This window comes from Melanerpes formicivorus, unplaced genomic scaffold (genome assembly GCF_026170545.1).
Source record: "Melanerpes formicivorus ecotype bairdi unplaced genomic scaffold, bMelFor1.0.p_v2 SCAF_4, whole genome shotgun sequence".
In the NCBI taxonomy this organism is placed as follows: Eukaryota; Metazoa; Chordata; class Aves; order Piciformes; family Picidae; genus Melanerpes; species Melanerpes formicivorus.
In genome coordinates this window covers 34,970,456-34,986,146 of record NW_027142356.1, presented here as the reverse complement: position 1 = coordinate 34,986,146, position 15,691 = coordinate 34,970,456, and the positions used below count along the sequence as shown (strand labels likewise).

Genomic DNA, 15,691 nt, shown 5'->3' with positions numbered 1-15,691 from the left:
ATCCACCCTAAGAGCAAATTGGCTCATCACCTACAGAAGCAGCCTGCCTGCTAAAGAATCAAAAGAGAAGAAAGTTCTCCACTGCCTAATATCTTTATTGATGATCTGGATGAGGGGGTTGAGTCAGTCATCAGCAAATTTGCAGATGACACCAAGTTGAGAGGAGGTGTTGATCAATTATATGGTAGAAGGGCTCTGTAGAGGGAACTTGACAGGCTGGACAGATGGGCAGTCCAACAGGATGGCATTCAACAAGTCCAAGTGCTGGGTGCTGCGCTTTGACCACAATGACCCCCGCTACAGGCTGGGGTTGGAGTGGCTGGAGAGCAGACAGACAGAAAGGGACCTGGGGGGAATGGTTGACAGCTAGCTGAACATGAGCCAGCAGTGTGCCCAGGTGGCTAAGAACACCAATGGCATCCTGGCCTCTATCAGGACTGGTGTGGCCAGCAGGAGCAGGGAAGTCATTGTGCCCCTGTACTCAGCACTGGTTAGGCCACACCTTGAGTACTGTGTCCAGTTCTGGGCCCCTCAATTTAAGAAGGACATTGAGACACTTGAACATGTCCAGAGAAGGGCAACGAGGCTGGGGAGAGGCCTTGAGCACAGCCCTGTGAGAAGAGGCTGAGGGAGATGGAGTTGCTTAGCCTGGAGAAGAGGAGGCTCAGGGAGACCTTATTGCTGTCTACAGCTACCTGAAGAGAGGTTGTAGCCAGGAGGGGGTTGGTCTCCTCTCCCAGACAATCAGCACCAGAACAAGAGGACACAGTCTCAAACTGAGCCAGGGGAAGTTTAGACTCAAGGTGTGGAGAAAGTTCTTCACAGAGAGAGTTGTTAGCCATTGGAATGTGCTGCCCAGGGAGGTGGTGGAGTCACCATCCCTGGAGGTGTTCAAGAGGGGAACGGACGTGGCACCTGAAGCCATGGTTCAGTTAGTCATGAGGTGTTGGGTGACAGGTTGGACTTGATGATCTTTGAGGTCTTTTCCAACCTTATTGATTCTACGATTCTATGAGCGTCATGCATCTAACAGACAAAAGCACAGCTGCCAGGCAATAAATATTGAGGGTTTCTAATTTGCACTGGTTAGGAGTAAACACAGAGATAACTTCACCCCTCAGAAGGTCTAAAGCCAGCTCACTGGCTGTTGAAAAGCCTTGCTGTATGAAGAGTCAGGAAAGGAAAGGGTTGTGATGCTGTTATCCACAAGCAAAATAAACCGAAGAGCAGCCCCGCCTTGAAATAAACAGTCTCACAAGAAAAGAAGATTATCTTCTGAATTGGAAGGGTACATAATCACTTTTTTTACATATCCATGAAGTCTTTACCAGCAGCCTGCTTTCAATTGTATTTCAGAGATGGCCTATTTCTGGTTTTCCATTACAACCTGCGTTAATCATGCTCCAGGGAGCCTGGGGCTAAGACACCACCTCTTCCTACATTGCAGGGTAATAACCTATACACACACTCATCATTTTCAGGTTGTACTCAGTGGTTTGGTTTTTTTTTTTCCATTCTTTATCAAAAGATTCCTAAGGCAGGGCTAGCTTTCAAAACTACCACCTCACCCAGAGAAATTATTTCCACTCAACTCATTCAGCCTCCTGTTGTTGTGCCTGCTGAGCTCCACGATAGCGTTGAAGAATGAGGTGCATCTGAAATCCAGAGAGTTATTTTAAGTCACAGGACAACACTGGCACAGGAATAAGCAGGTCAAGATGCAATTGTGACTGATACATGTTGAAAATTAGGAGGAAAGGAGGAACTTCTTCACTGTAAGAGTCACAGAGCACGGGAACAGGCTCCCCAGAGAGGTTGTGGAGTCTCCTTCTCTGGAGACTTTCAAGGCCTGTATGGAGCTAGATTGTATGGTCCTGCTCTGGCAGGGGGGTTGGATGTGATGATCTCTTTGGGTCTCTTCCAACCCCTGACATCCTGTGAGCCTGAGTTTCTAGAATCACAGAATTGTAAAATTATAGAATCATAGAATGGTCTGGGCTGGAAGGGAACTCAAAAGGTCATCCAGTCCAACCCCCTCTGCAGTAATCAGGGACATCCTCAACTAGATCAGGCTGCCCAGAGCTTTGTCAAACCTCGCCTCAAGTATCTCCATGGATGGGGCCTCAACCACCTCCTTGGGCAACCTGTAAAGAACCTGTTCCTAACATCCCGTCTAAGTCTCCTCTTTTCTAGTTTGAAGCCATTGCCCCTCATCCTATCACTCCAGGCCTTTGTAAACAGTCTCTCTCCTCTCTCTCCATCCTTCTCATAGGCCCCCTTTAGGTACTGAAAAATCCTGGAGCCTTCTCTTCTCCGGGCTGAACAACCCCAGCTCCCTCAGCCCGTCCTCGTATTAAAGAACTTCCAACCCCACAATCATTTTTGTAGCCCTCCTCCAGACTCTCTCCATCAGGTCCATGTCCTTCCTGTACTGAGGGTTCCTGAGGATGGATGAGGTCTCACCAGAGCAGAGCAAAGTGGCAGAATCACCTCTCTGGAACTGCTGGCAATACTGCTTCTGATGCAGCCCAGGATGTGATTTGGATGTGATCTGCAAGCTCACACTGTCTGCTCATGTCCAGCTCCTCATCCATCAGCACCCCCAGGGCTGCTTTCTATCTCCTCATCCCCCAGTCTCCAATCATAGTGAGGATTGTTCCAGCCCAGGGGCAACGGGTGCAAGCTGTAGCAGAGGGGGTTCCACACAAACATAAGCAAAAACTTTTCCACGGTGAGGGTGACAGAGCCCTGAAGCAAGCTGCAAGGTTGTGCAGTCTCCTTCTCTAGAGACACATAAAACCTGCCTGGCTATGTCCCTGTGTGACCGACTCTAGGTGATCCTGCCCTGGTAGAGGTATTGGACTAGATGATCTTTTGAGGTCCCTTCCAACCCCTAATATTCTGTGGAAGACAATGTTCAAATACAGTCTAGATTGCCAGATCTTAATCTAAATTATGTAGAACAGGTTGTTCAGAAACACAGCTTCACCAGCTGGAAGAAAATAAAGTGGCAATAGAAAGATCAGCTGAGAAAGTACATACCTCCAACTCACTTCATGTTCCATTTTGTAACAACAACTAGTGTGTGGATCAATCATCATATGAAACTGTTTTTATACTTCATAGAATCAGACTACAGTAGATCCCTCTGCTTTTAAATGCTTCAGTCCTTTTTTCACAGGAGAGAGATGGAGAGTGTGAAGCATCTGGGCAGTTTTTACATGGAGATGCTCAGACAGACCAAAAGCCTCTGACCAAAAAGCCCAATGCAGTTGGGTGACCCAAAGTGCGTGTTGCAAATCTCCACAATCCATCTCACACAAAGACTCTTGGCTTCATCTCTCAGAACCTGGAGCTGACAGACTGAAAGTCCTGCTCTGGTGTTTGAAGACTGCCAAGAAAATCTTGCATCTCTCACTAGCTGAAACTCATGCACGTGAGTGCATCCAACATGTGCAGCAGCTGGATAAGCAGAGGTTTGCAATGAACACAAAGACTTCCTTTGATTTGTAATGAAAACCAGCATTGGCCATCACAGCTCACCTGCCATGGAACCAATAATAGTTTTAAATGTCAGGCATCAAAGGGGTATAAGCATGCAATCCAACCTAAGCTCTGGCATTTATGCCTCTTAAGACACATATTGAACACAGGAACACTTCCTACTTCTCCCCATGCAAGACTTCTCATACCAGTGCTGCAGACCTGACTAAAACACCATCCAAAAATATTAGCTGGAAATGGAGAAGGTTTGGGGTTTTTTTTTCCATGAGGAAACAATAACTTTCCTTAAAGGAAAGCATTTTCTTCTCATTTCTTCTTTTCTGGGGCACTATTAAATACCTAACTGACAATTATGGGTACCTGAACTCTTCAGCCAGCTCACTTTCAGTTTCTTCTAAAAGTTGCTTGCAGACAGAAGCCAGAGAACCATGCTCTGGTCTCTGAGCTCCTTATCACTCCCTTCTGCCCTCAGTGCTACAGGCTGGGGTCAGAGTGGCTGGGGAGCAGCTAGGCAGAGAGGGACCTGGGGGTACTGGTTGACAATAGGCTGACCATGAGCCAGCAGCAGTATGCCCAGGTGGCCAAGAAGGCCAATGGCATCCTGGCCTCTATAAGGAATAGTGTAGCCAGCAGGAGCAGCCCTGTACTCAGCACCATTTCACAGCTGATGCTGCCAAAGCTGTCACCAACCCCAAATCCACTCTTCCTTGCTCATGAGCAGTAGGTCTGACAGAACTGCTCTGCTAGTCAGCTTGCCCAGCACCTGTATCAAAAGACACAGAAACAACTCCTAGGTGTGTGTGCAAAGAAGAGGCTCATCGCACAAGGAACTGTATGATTGCTTTGGTTTTACATAAGGTTTGGTGAACTAACAGTCCAGAAGCAGAGCCAAAAACCAGTGCTCTGGCTTTGCTCTTTTCTCATGATGCACAGAAGGGCTGGTTGGTTGAAACACAGAAGATCCAACAGCTGTGCCTATTCCCAGGCACAACTTCAGGCATGACCTCCACAGAGGTCCAACATACCTTCGGTGACCGTCTGACTCCTCTGGAGGCTGGATCAGGACCATGCCCTGATATCAGTCTAGCTTTTCAGTGTTCTTAAGAAAATGGAAAAGGAAGAAATGAAAGAGGCAGTCATGGAATTTGACAACATAGTCTTTGTTTATCCTTTTGAGGATCTCCATCTCCGGCATCCATGGAATTTTGAGAAGGATTTGACTGTCGCAAAGGGAAACAGAGTCCAGATGTCCACCACTCGAATAACAGAGTCAATGTACAGTTGTTGGGGAGCCAGAGTGAGAGAAGCCTGTTATGTTTATGTTCCATTTGAGTATTAAAATATGACTGTCTGACGGGAAAGCCAAATGAATGTCTGGATTCTGACAACAGAAAGGAGGCCTCTGAGAAACTGGAGGCCGCTAATAAAGTGCACCAGGTTCAGAGTAATGTTCAAGTACGTTTTTGGTTTTAAATGTATTATTTTTGGGAAGGTCAAGCATGGATAAAGGAAGGGTAAAATATGGAGGTCATCTTCCATGAGAATATTTTTATCAGCAATTCCTTCCTCTGGCTTTTCAAGTGGCAGCTTTAAAACTGCTCAGTTGGCCATCTCCTCTGCTTGGACGCTCATTTTGCCATGGGTCATACAGCCGTGGTTCAAAAAGACTACAGAAGACTGCAGCATTGGAAGCCATGGATTTGCTTCAGTTTTGGCACTGGTCGAGAACACCTTCCAGCTTCTTCAAGCTTCTGCTCCCTGCAGTGCTATGTTTTTCATAAGTAGGAGCAGACTCTCAGAAGACATGCACACTACATCCTTTTCCAAAGGGGCTTCATGTCTGCACTTCTGCCAGTCTGCAGTATAGACCACTCAGGTGAAAAGAGGCATTTGTTAATACTCTTTTTCAACCAAGATCAGACTTGATGTGGCCCTGGGCAACCTAATCTAGTTGGAGGTGTCCATGCTCACTGCAGGGGGTTGGACAAGATGACCTTTGAGGGGACCTTCCAACCTGATGCAATCTATGAATACCTTTCTCAGCTAAATGCTAGCAACCCTAGTCATACTTCAGAGCTTACTCTTCAAGTAAGAGAGCTGTATGAGGGTGAAAGATGAGAAATGAGACTTCATATTTAGTTCTGGGCCCCTCAGTTTAAGAAGGACATTGAGACACTTGAACATGTCCAGAGAAGGGCAACAAGGCTGGGGAGAGGCCTTGAGCACAGCCCTGTGAGGAGAGGCTGAGGGAGCTGGGGTTGCTCAGCCTGGAGAAGAGGAGGCTCAGGGGTGACCTCATTGCCCTCTACAACTACCTGAAAGGTGGTTGTAGCCAGGAAGGGGTTGGTCTCTTCTCCCAGGCAACCAGCACCAGAACAAGGGGACACAGTCTCAAGCTGCGCCAGGGGAGGTTTAGGCTGGAGGTGAGGAGAAAGTTCTTCACCGAGTGAGTCATTCGGCATTGGAATGTGCTGCCCAGGGAGGTGGTGGAGTCACCATCCCTGGAGGTGTTCAAGAGGGGATTGGACGTGGCACTTGGTGCCATGGTCTGGTCATGAGGTCTGTGGTGACAGGTTGAACTCGATGATCCTCGAGGTCTCTTCCAACCTTAGTTACACTGTGATACTGTGATACCATAATCAGTATGGAACACAGTATGAAAACACTGAATCCTCCAGCATGAAGTAGACTCAACACACACATGCAGTTCTCCAAGAAAGCTTCTAGAGGGGTTGTGGAGTCTCCTTCTCTGGAGACTTTCAGAGCCTGCCTGGATGCATTCCTGTGTGTCCTGCCCTGGGTGATCCTGCTTTGGCAGGGGTGTTGGACTCAATCTCTGGAGGCCCCTTCCAGCCCCTTACATTCTGTGACTCTGTGACCTATGCACAGGGACAGTCTTTGGTAGTAAGCAACATTTCACTATTTCCCAAGGTAACTTTCTGCTATTAAATGTCACTCCATACTTAAGGTCCAAGTGGAAGTTCGAAGCAGACTGCAGAGATAACAGTGAAAAACACTGAGAATTTCAAGAATGCATAATCTTTACTGACACCTGGCAAAAATAGTTGTTAGTGCTAAGACCTACAAATCCTTGCCAAAGAGGCTTAAAAATAAATAAGGAACTTTATGGTCATCTGATGTGCATTTGAAGGATTGCTGTGGGAATAACATGATTGTCCCTGCTTTCTATCCCCACAATGCATATTGTGGAGGTGGGTCAAACCCACAGAATTGGTGCAGTTTGGGTGCAGCCCATGAGAAGTGTAACAAGGGTGAAAGAACAAAATGAAGGGTTGGCAAGTTCCTCATCAGCACGTTGCCCAGTCACTCAGCTAGATTCCAGCAGAGCCCTGCAGCAACATAATTGTTGTGCAGAGCAAGCAATTTTTTTTACTGTAGACACCTTATATGCCACTGAGGATGTGATAGCAGCTCTAGAAGTCCTTGTTCTTTGTTCTGTGAAACAAATAACACTTTAAGGACAGAGTAAGTTTGCAATTCATACCCCTCCTTTCAATACTGTACACATGGGACAGTTGACCATTAAGGTCATAGATTACAAGAGATATAGCTCTGTACATCTATGAAGGTTCATCCATATTCATGAGGCCACAATGCCATTAAAAAGACATGTTACACCCCTCACTTCCTCAATAGCACAAGGAGGGATGGAAAGACATGGGTTTACTTTACCCTAGCACTGCTTTTTCATCCCTTATCTCACACAACTACTAAGAATAAAGTTTCATAGAATCATGGAATTGTTAGGGTTGGAGGGGACCTCAAGGATCATCTAACTTCAACCACCCTGCGTGAGCAGGGACACCTCACACTACAGCAGGTTGCTCACAGCCACATCCAGCCTGGCCTTAAAAACCTCCAGGGATGAGGCTTCCACCACCTCCCTGGGCAACCTGTGCCAGTGTCTCACCACCCTCATGGGGAAGAACTTCTTCCTAACATCCAATCTGAATCCAACCATTTCTAGTTTTGTTCCATTCCCCCTAGTCCTATCACTACCTGACACCCTAAAAAGTTCCTCCCCAGCTTTCTTGTAGGACCCCTTCAGATACAGGAAGGTTACAATTTGGTCTCCTTGAAGCCTTCTCTTCTCCAGACAGAACAGCCCCAACTCCTTCAGTCTGTCCTCATGGGAGAGGAGCTCCAGCCCTCTGCTCATCCTCATGGCCCTTCCCTGGGCATGCTCCAGCACCTCCAGATCCTTCCTGTAATAGGGGCTCCAGAACTGGACGCAGTACTCCAGGTAGGGTCTCACCAGAAGTTTGCACAAAAACACTGAGAGTTTTTTCAGCAGGTCAACAGCTCTTATTCCTAATTCCTGATAAATAACATTTCATGGTATTTCATTTTGCAGTTGATGTTTTACCCACTCAACTTGCTCTGCATTCACTCCATAGCATTAAACCAGCTGTACCTTTTGGACCCAAGAAAGCAATCACAACCCAGAGAAAGAAAAGCAGCTCTGTTTCAGCTACAAGATACTGAAAAGGTTTTGCTGCTGTTTAAGCTCCCTAGGGCTTGAGATGGAAGGAAAAAAAGAAAAGGAAACAGCAATGCTGCAGTTTCCTCTCCTAGGTGGAAGGTTTGCTTCTTACCTCTGAATGGAACTTTTTGAGAGCATCTTTTCAATTTAGCTACAACTGTAACATTTTCCTGGCTTATGCAGGCTTTCTGATGTCATTGCACAGCCAGCTGCCTGCTTCTTCTCATTTAGTTAAAGCCAACCAAAAAGGAAAACTCTTGAGTTTGCTACATTACCACAACACACACACATGGCACAAGAGAAGGCTTCATGTACAGGCATTAAGGCTGAAAGAAAATTAAGATTACTAGTTAAGGAATTTATATCATGCCAGTCAGAAATGACAAATCTAAACCAGTTCCAGAAGAAAACAACCTTAATAATTTCCTAGTCACTGAGCCATCAGTTTAAGGAACAAAAATAAACCAGTGTGCCTCAAATACAGCACTCAAATACAGGGTAGGAGAGCTCTGCAGAGGGACCTTGACAGGATGGACAGATGGGCAGAGTCCAACATGATGGCATTCAATAAGTCCAAGTGCCAGGTGCTACACTTTGGTCACAACAACCCCATGCAGTGCTACAGGCTGGGGTCAGAGTGGCTGGAGAGCAGCCAGGCAGAAAGGGACCTGGGGGTACTGGTTGATAGTAGGCTGAACATGAGCCAGCAGTGTGCCCAGGTGGCATCCTGGCCTGTATCAGGAAGAGTGTGGCCAGCAGGAGCAGGGAGGTCATTCTGCCCCTGTACTCAGCACTGGTTAGACCACACCTTGACTCCTGTGTCCAGTTCTGGGCCCCTCAGTTTAGGAAAGATGTTGAGTTGCTGGAAGGTGTCCAGAGAAGGGCAACAAAGCTGGGGAGGGGTTTGGAGCACAGCCCTGTGAGGAGAGGCTGAGGGAGCTGGGGTTGCTTAGTCTGGAGAGGTCAGGGGAGACCTTATTGCTGTCTACAACTCTCTAAAGGGAGGTTGTAGCCAGGTGGGGGTTGGTCTCTTCTCCCAGGCGACCAGCACCAGAACAAGAGGACACAGTCTCAAGCTGTGCCAGGGGAGGTTTAGGCTGGATGTTAGGAAGAAATTCTTCCCAGAAAGAGAGATTAGCCATTAGAATGTGCTCCCCAGGGAGGTGGTGGAGTCCCCATCCCTGGAGGCATTTAGGAAGAGACTGGATGAGGTGCTTGGTGCCATGGTTTAGTTGATTAGATAGTGTTGGATGATAGGTTGGACTTGATGGTCTCAAAGGCCTTTTCCAACCTGGTTAGTTCTATTCTATTCTAACTTCAAACAGTCCAAAATCAAATCAATGGAAAATAGAACATAGTCATTTGTGTTCAGGAGAACAAGACTGAAATATCCTCTTCATAGTAAAGCATAGCTCCCTGTTTTCACTCTCTGTGAAACTATAAGGTGACTCAAAAAACCCTCTGTGCTCTACGCCTAAGGCACAAATCTTTCCCAACAGCATTCATACAACCTGCTGCATCCCAAGGAACAGGGTTTGGCATGCTAGTGGTACTTATCTTTTCTAAATAAGCTCTCCTTATGCAATAAAAACTCTTGTTTGGCCCTCAGCTCCGGAGGACACCTGCTCTTTTTGCTCCACCCAGCAGATTCAACACTACAGTCAGTCTCACTGGCCCAGCAACCCAAGCTGCACCCAGATGAGAAGAGGGCTGCACCCTGCTTTTCTTTCACTTCACTGCAGGTAAAACATAACCAAAGAATCAGCAAGTGTGCACTGAACTTAAAATTCAGGAGAAAGGTTCTAATAAACTTCCAAGATTCACAGTGCCCCAATGTGTAGGTTAAAGGAAATCAAGAGTTAATTGGTATAATCACAAAGAAAAGTCCTCCAGAGAGGCTAGAGAGTCCCAGGGAGATGGGCAGTTCATCCCAGGATATTGTAATGTGTTAATCTATTCTGTTTTCCTGTATTCCTGTATAGGGAGGTGTACAGTCCTATTTAAGGGGGGGGGGGGGGGGGGGAGGGGAAGTTTAGTTGCTCTTATCCCTGCTGAGGCTGAGTGGGGTGGAGGTTTCTGGAAGGCTCTGGAAGGTTTTGGACTGGTAGACCCAGGTGTATTCCTTTTAACTGAATGCCTTTTGTGTATGTACATCTATCTATCTATCTATCTATCTATCTATCTATCTATCTATCTATCTATCTATCTATCTATCTATCTACCTACCTACCTACCTACCTATCTATTTATCTATCTACCTACCTACCTATCTATCTATCTATCTATCTACCTACCTATCTACCTATCTATCTATCTACCTATCTACCTATCTATCTATCTATATTTGTAAAGAGAATTTCCATTTAAACTTCCAGTCCAGTGAGGAGCACTTTTATTTACTCCTTGGGAAGGGGTAAAATGGAGGTTGGACAAGATGCCCTTTGGAGGTCCCTTCTGGCCTGAACCACTCTATGATTTTCTTGGTGGAACACTGGAACAGGTTGCCCAGGGCAGTGGTTGAGGCTCCTTCCCTGGAGATACCCGTGGTGAGGCTCAACAAGGGCCTGGGCAGGCTGATCTAGTTGGGGATCTCCCTGCTGAATGTGGGGAGGTCGGACTGGACGACCTTTGGAGGCCCCTTCCAGCCTGGAGCATTCTATGATTCTGTGATCCATTCTATGAAAATATCTTTTCTGTCCTTTTTGCCCTGGGCAGCTGGTGGCTCAACCACCCCAAAAAATGAGATGTCCCACTGAATTCAAAACAAGTACACAGCACATCTGCCGTGTCAACCCTAAAACTTTATTGAAAGACAACAAACTACGTCCTTCAAAAGAACATCTGAGACCAAAGCAGAGCATTCAGCTGGGCACAAAGCTTTACCCTAGCACAATGGAAAAAGCTTTGAACAAGTTTCAGGAGGAAATAGGTTTTCATCAGCTGTGTTGTAATCTTTGCAAAAATGAAATGTTTCAGTTTGACCAAGGCTTCCTTACACCTATATTACAGCCTCAGTTCATGCTAGCTCGAAGCTCAGAGGCCTGAAGACATGCTACACACCAAGACATATGCAAACAGAGACTTTCATAAAGTTTTTCATTGTTTATACAGTTGGTAACCATTTACTGCTAAAAGCAATATGCAGTAAAGGGGGTTTTGTTGGGTTTCTTCTCTTTTTTTTTTGCCTCCCTCTTCTCTTTATGAGTTGATACCATATGTTTTCACAGACAAAAGAGAGAGGGGGGGAAAAAAAGCCCACACCAACTCTTTAAAAGCCAAAGCAGGCCAGATTAATTTTGGAAAGAAGCTTGCAAAATCCCAACGAACCACATCTGCAGAGTAACTGCAGCAAGGATATAAAACAATTCCCACTAGTTCCTGTGTACTAATGCAAAAGTTTATCCTTTTGTTTTAACACAGCACTGTCTCTGAAAAAAAAACCATCAGCCCTTCCTGCCTTGGCTACCATCTAATTAGGTTAGCCCCCACCCTATTAATATTGGTTAAACTTTCCCACTTTATACATCAATTCCGTGTCCTTGTCCCGTGAGATTCTCCACTGACACCTCCACAAAATTTAGTAACTCAGATGTGACTGGGGCAGCCAAACAAAGCAATAACCTGTAACTCTTGCAGTAAATTTCACTGGCTTGGAAAGTTAAGTATCTTGGACTAAAGCAGGTCCTGCAATGACTTCAAGGAGTTGCACAAAAATATTGACTCCAGCTCCCAGCTCCCAGCAGTTAAGCTGTCTCATTTCGAAGCAATTCCACAAGTTGGCTTTAGCTGCAAGCATTCCATATTTTAAGAAGTGCTGGGTTGTTTTTTTTTTAACACAAGCCTGCAAAAAGGAAGCCACACAGTCAGCAAGTAAACTCTGAAAGCAAGTCACAGGCTTCACTTGACCACAGACTGTCATGGAAGTTGTGACAGGAAAGCAGAGTCTACTCCTACAAGAGGATGGCTTCAGTGTCTCCCCAATGAAAGCCCCTTGGGAAAGCCAAGAAGCCTGTCTTGTCTCTCACTTCATCTGTCTGTGCTAGGGGGGGTAAAACTCCATCTGTGCATGAAAAGTTCCCAAACTCAGCAGTACAGACTGCATGCTGTGAAATTAGTGCATTCATTAGTACAGTGTTTTGGAAATGTGCCTATGCACTGTGTGGGGAGGAGGAAGGATCTTGCATATTTTATAAAGGAGATTAAAAAATGCCAGGCTGGTCTATCCAGCATAGAATCATAGCATGGCTTGGGTTGGGTTGGGAGGAACCTCCAAAGGTTAGCTAGTCCAACTGCCCTGCACTGAGCCTGGACATCCTCCACTAGATCAGGTTGCTCAGAGCCTTGACCTAGAGTATCTCCATAGATAGAGCCTCAATGAACTCCCTGGGCAACCTGTTCCAGTGTCCCACCACCCTCATGGTAAAGAACTTGTTCCTAACATCCATTCTAAATGTACTCTTCTACAATTTTAAACCATTAACCCTCATCCTATCACTCCATGCCTTTGTAAACAGTCCCTCTCCAGCCTTCCCATAGGTTCCCTTCTGGAACGCCACTATTAGGTCTTCCCAGAGACTTCTCTTCTCCAGGCTGAACAACCCCAGCTCCCTCAGCCTGTCCTCATAGCAGAGTAGCTCTAGCTCCCTAATCATTTTCATGTCCCTCCTCTGGACCCAGTCTGTGAGGTCCATATCCTTCCTGTGTTGAAGGCTTCAGAGCTGGACACAGTACTCCGGGTGAGGTCTCACCAGAGCACAATGGCTGAGTGACCTCTCTCAATCTGCTGGTCAAACTGCTTCAGTAAAAATTATCTCAGAACTTCCCAAGCCTTTCCATAAACCAGATTATGAGGCCTTCCAGTATCTGAAGGGGGCCTACAAGAAGGCTGGGGAGGGATTTCTCAGGCTATCAGGTAGTGATAGGACTAGGGGGAATGGAATGAAGCTGGAGGTGGGGAGATTCAGGCTGGACGTGAGGAGGAGGTTCTTCACCTTGAGAGTGGTGAAGCCCTGGAATGGGTTGTCCAGGCAGGTGGTCAGGGCCCCGTCCCTGGAGGTGTTTAAGAGCAGGCTGGATGAGGCTCTGGCCAGCCTGATCTAGTGTGGGGTGTCCCTGCCCATGGCAGGGGGGTTGGAACTAGATGATCCTTGTGGTCCCTTCCAACCCTGACTGATGCCATGATACTATGATACTATTATGTCAAGCATCAAAGTAACTAGTACTGCAAGGGCAACTTGATCACATGCAGCACATCTCCTGCATGAAGAGGATGAATTGTTATTTCTTCAGCGTATTGTTGACTTGGTTTGCCTCACGCTGGGACCTGCATTTAGCCCAAGTGTGGACAGCTCTCCCTGCACCCAGTTATGCTGACATCAAAGAAGAAACCAACTTTTCCAACTTCAAAAGAAACAGAAGAAAGCCCCTTTCTCAGCATCTCCAAAGACATCTCCTCCTAACTGCCTTTCCCATTGCATTTCAGCCCCCATCACGAACTTACTTTTTACACCTGAGTGTGTTCATCTGGCCTAAGAAGTCTTTTCCCCACTTTTGCTCATTGTTGTGGGTGATTACTAGTTACTCTGCACTACAGTCATTTCAAATAAGGACTGAACTTGGGTTTTTCCATCCCTGGGAGCTGCATCCTCTGGCCATGTTCTGGCACTTGGCAAGGAAGGTGATTCCTACAAACTAACTCTGTCCCTTAACTTCGAGACTTTTTCTATCACAAGCTCAACTTATGAGGCTTTATCAGCTGAAGGAGCTGGGATAGTTTAGCCTGGAAAAGAGAATAGCATAGCATAGCATAGACCAGACGAGGATGGAAAAGACCCTTGAGATCATCGAGTCCAACCTATCACCCAACACCATCTAATCAACTAAACCATGGCACCAAGTGCCTCATCTAGGCTCTTCCTAAACACCTCCAGGGATGGGGACTCCACCACCTCCCTCGGCAGCCCATTCCAATGGCCAATCTCTCCTTCTATGAAGAACTTCTTCCTAACATCCAGCCTAAAACTCCCCTGACACTGTCTGAGACTGTGTCCTCTTGTTCTGGTGCTGGTTGCCTGGGAGAAGAGACCAACCCCCACCTGGCTACAACCTCCCTTCAGGTAGTTGTAGACAGCAAGAAGGTCTCACCTGAGCCTACTATTCTCCAGGCTAAGCAAGCCCAGCTCCCTCGGCCCCTCCTCACAGGGCTGTGCTCCAAACCCCTCCCCAGCTTTGCTGCCCTTCTCTGGACACATTCCAGCAACTCAACATCTTTCCTAAACTGAGGGGCCCAGAACTGGACACAGGACTCAAGGTGTGGCCTAAGCAGTGCTGAGTACAGGGGCAGAATGACCTCCCTGCTCCTGCTGGCCACACTATTCCTGATAGAGGCCAGGATACCATTGGCTTTTTGGCCACCTGGGCACACTGCAGGCTCATGTTCAGCCTACTATCAACCAGTACCCCCAGGTCCCTTTCTGCCTTGCTGCTCTCCAGTCACTGACCCCAGCCTGTAGCACTGCATAGGGTTGTTGTGGCCAATGTGCAGCACTTGGCACTTAGATGTGTTAAATCTCATGCCCCTTGACTCTGCCCATCTGTCCAATGGAGACCTTATGGCTGTCTACCTGTGATATGAGGTTCTAGTAATGTGGGTGTTGGTCTCTTCTCCCTAGTATCAGCAAATAGAACAAGAGGGAATGGCCTGAAATTGTGCCATGAGAGCTTTAGTTTGGATATGAAGAAAGATGTCCTTACTGAAAGAGTGGTCAGGCATTGGAACAGGCTGCCAAGGGTAGTGGTTGAACTCCCACCCCTGGAGATGTTAAAAAAATTGCCTACACAGGGCCCTTTCAGAACATGGTTTAGTGGCCATGGCAGTGTTGGGTTGATGGCTGGACTGGATGATCTTAGAGGTCTTTCCAACCTTGATGATTCTATCACTCTACATGATTCGAGTCCCTGAAAATTCCTTCCCTTTCTTGATGCCCCATGTAGCTTGAGGCATCTATCATTACTCAGCTTTCCTTCTTCTCTCCCCAGTTTTTCAGACCTGAACACTATTGATAGCCACATTTCTTCATGCACAAATACACTCAAGTTTTATGCTGTTTGTACTTCAGCCTCTGCCTTTCCCATGGCTTCAAAATTCCTACCTACATGTCTTCCATGTGTGGATTCGAGTTTCAAGAACATGAGACTCATCAACAAAACACTACTCAAGCCTGAATCTGCAAGCACTCAAGTGCAGCAGCAGTTTTCTGAGCAGAGATGCAAGTCCTCTGAGTGCAGTAGAACCACTCGGGTGTGCAAAGTTACTTAGGCACTTAAGCACTTAAGGATCTGTCCTTCATTTCAAGCAAGCGTTCTGCCAAAATGGCAAGGAGCTCACAACAATCAGCAGTTATTGGGAGATTTCCTCTTCTTGTTCTAAATCTTATAAGAACAGCTGTTCTGGGGAAAACTTGGCCATATCTGAATGTCCAGACAGGCTCCAAAACCACAGGTGCAGGCTCCAAGCCAGGGATGCATATGTAAGTCTTCCTAAAACTCAATGGGATTCAGGTTTTCTCCTTTCCCTAACTACAAAACCACCACAGAAGGCACAGTGATCAATAATGAAGCTCCAGTTCTGGGCCCCTCAGATTAAGAAGGACATCAAAACACTTGAACGTGTCCAGAGAAGGG

The 15,691-nt window shown here is 46.7% G+C and overlaps 1 protein-coding gene across 1 annotated transcript in view; it reads right to left on the bottom strand.

Annotated features, from left to right (window-relative positions):
- LIMCH1 (LIM and calponin homology domains 1) overlaps nucleotides 1-15,691 on the bottom strand; it is a gene marked incomplete at its 3' end in the record, with an annotated part of 231,155 nt that overhangs the window by 176,738 nt on the left and 38,726 nt on the right. The window lies entirely within an intron of this gene.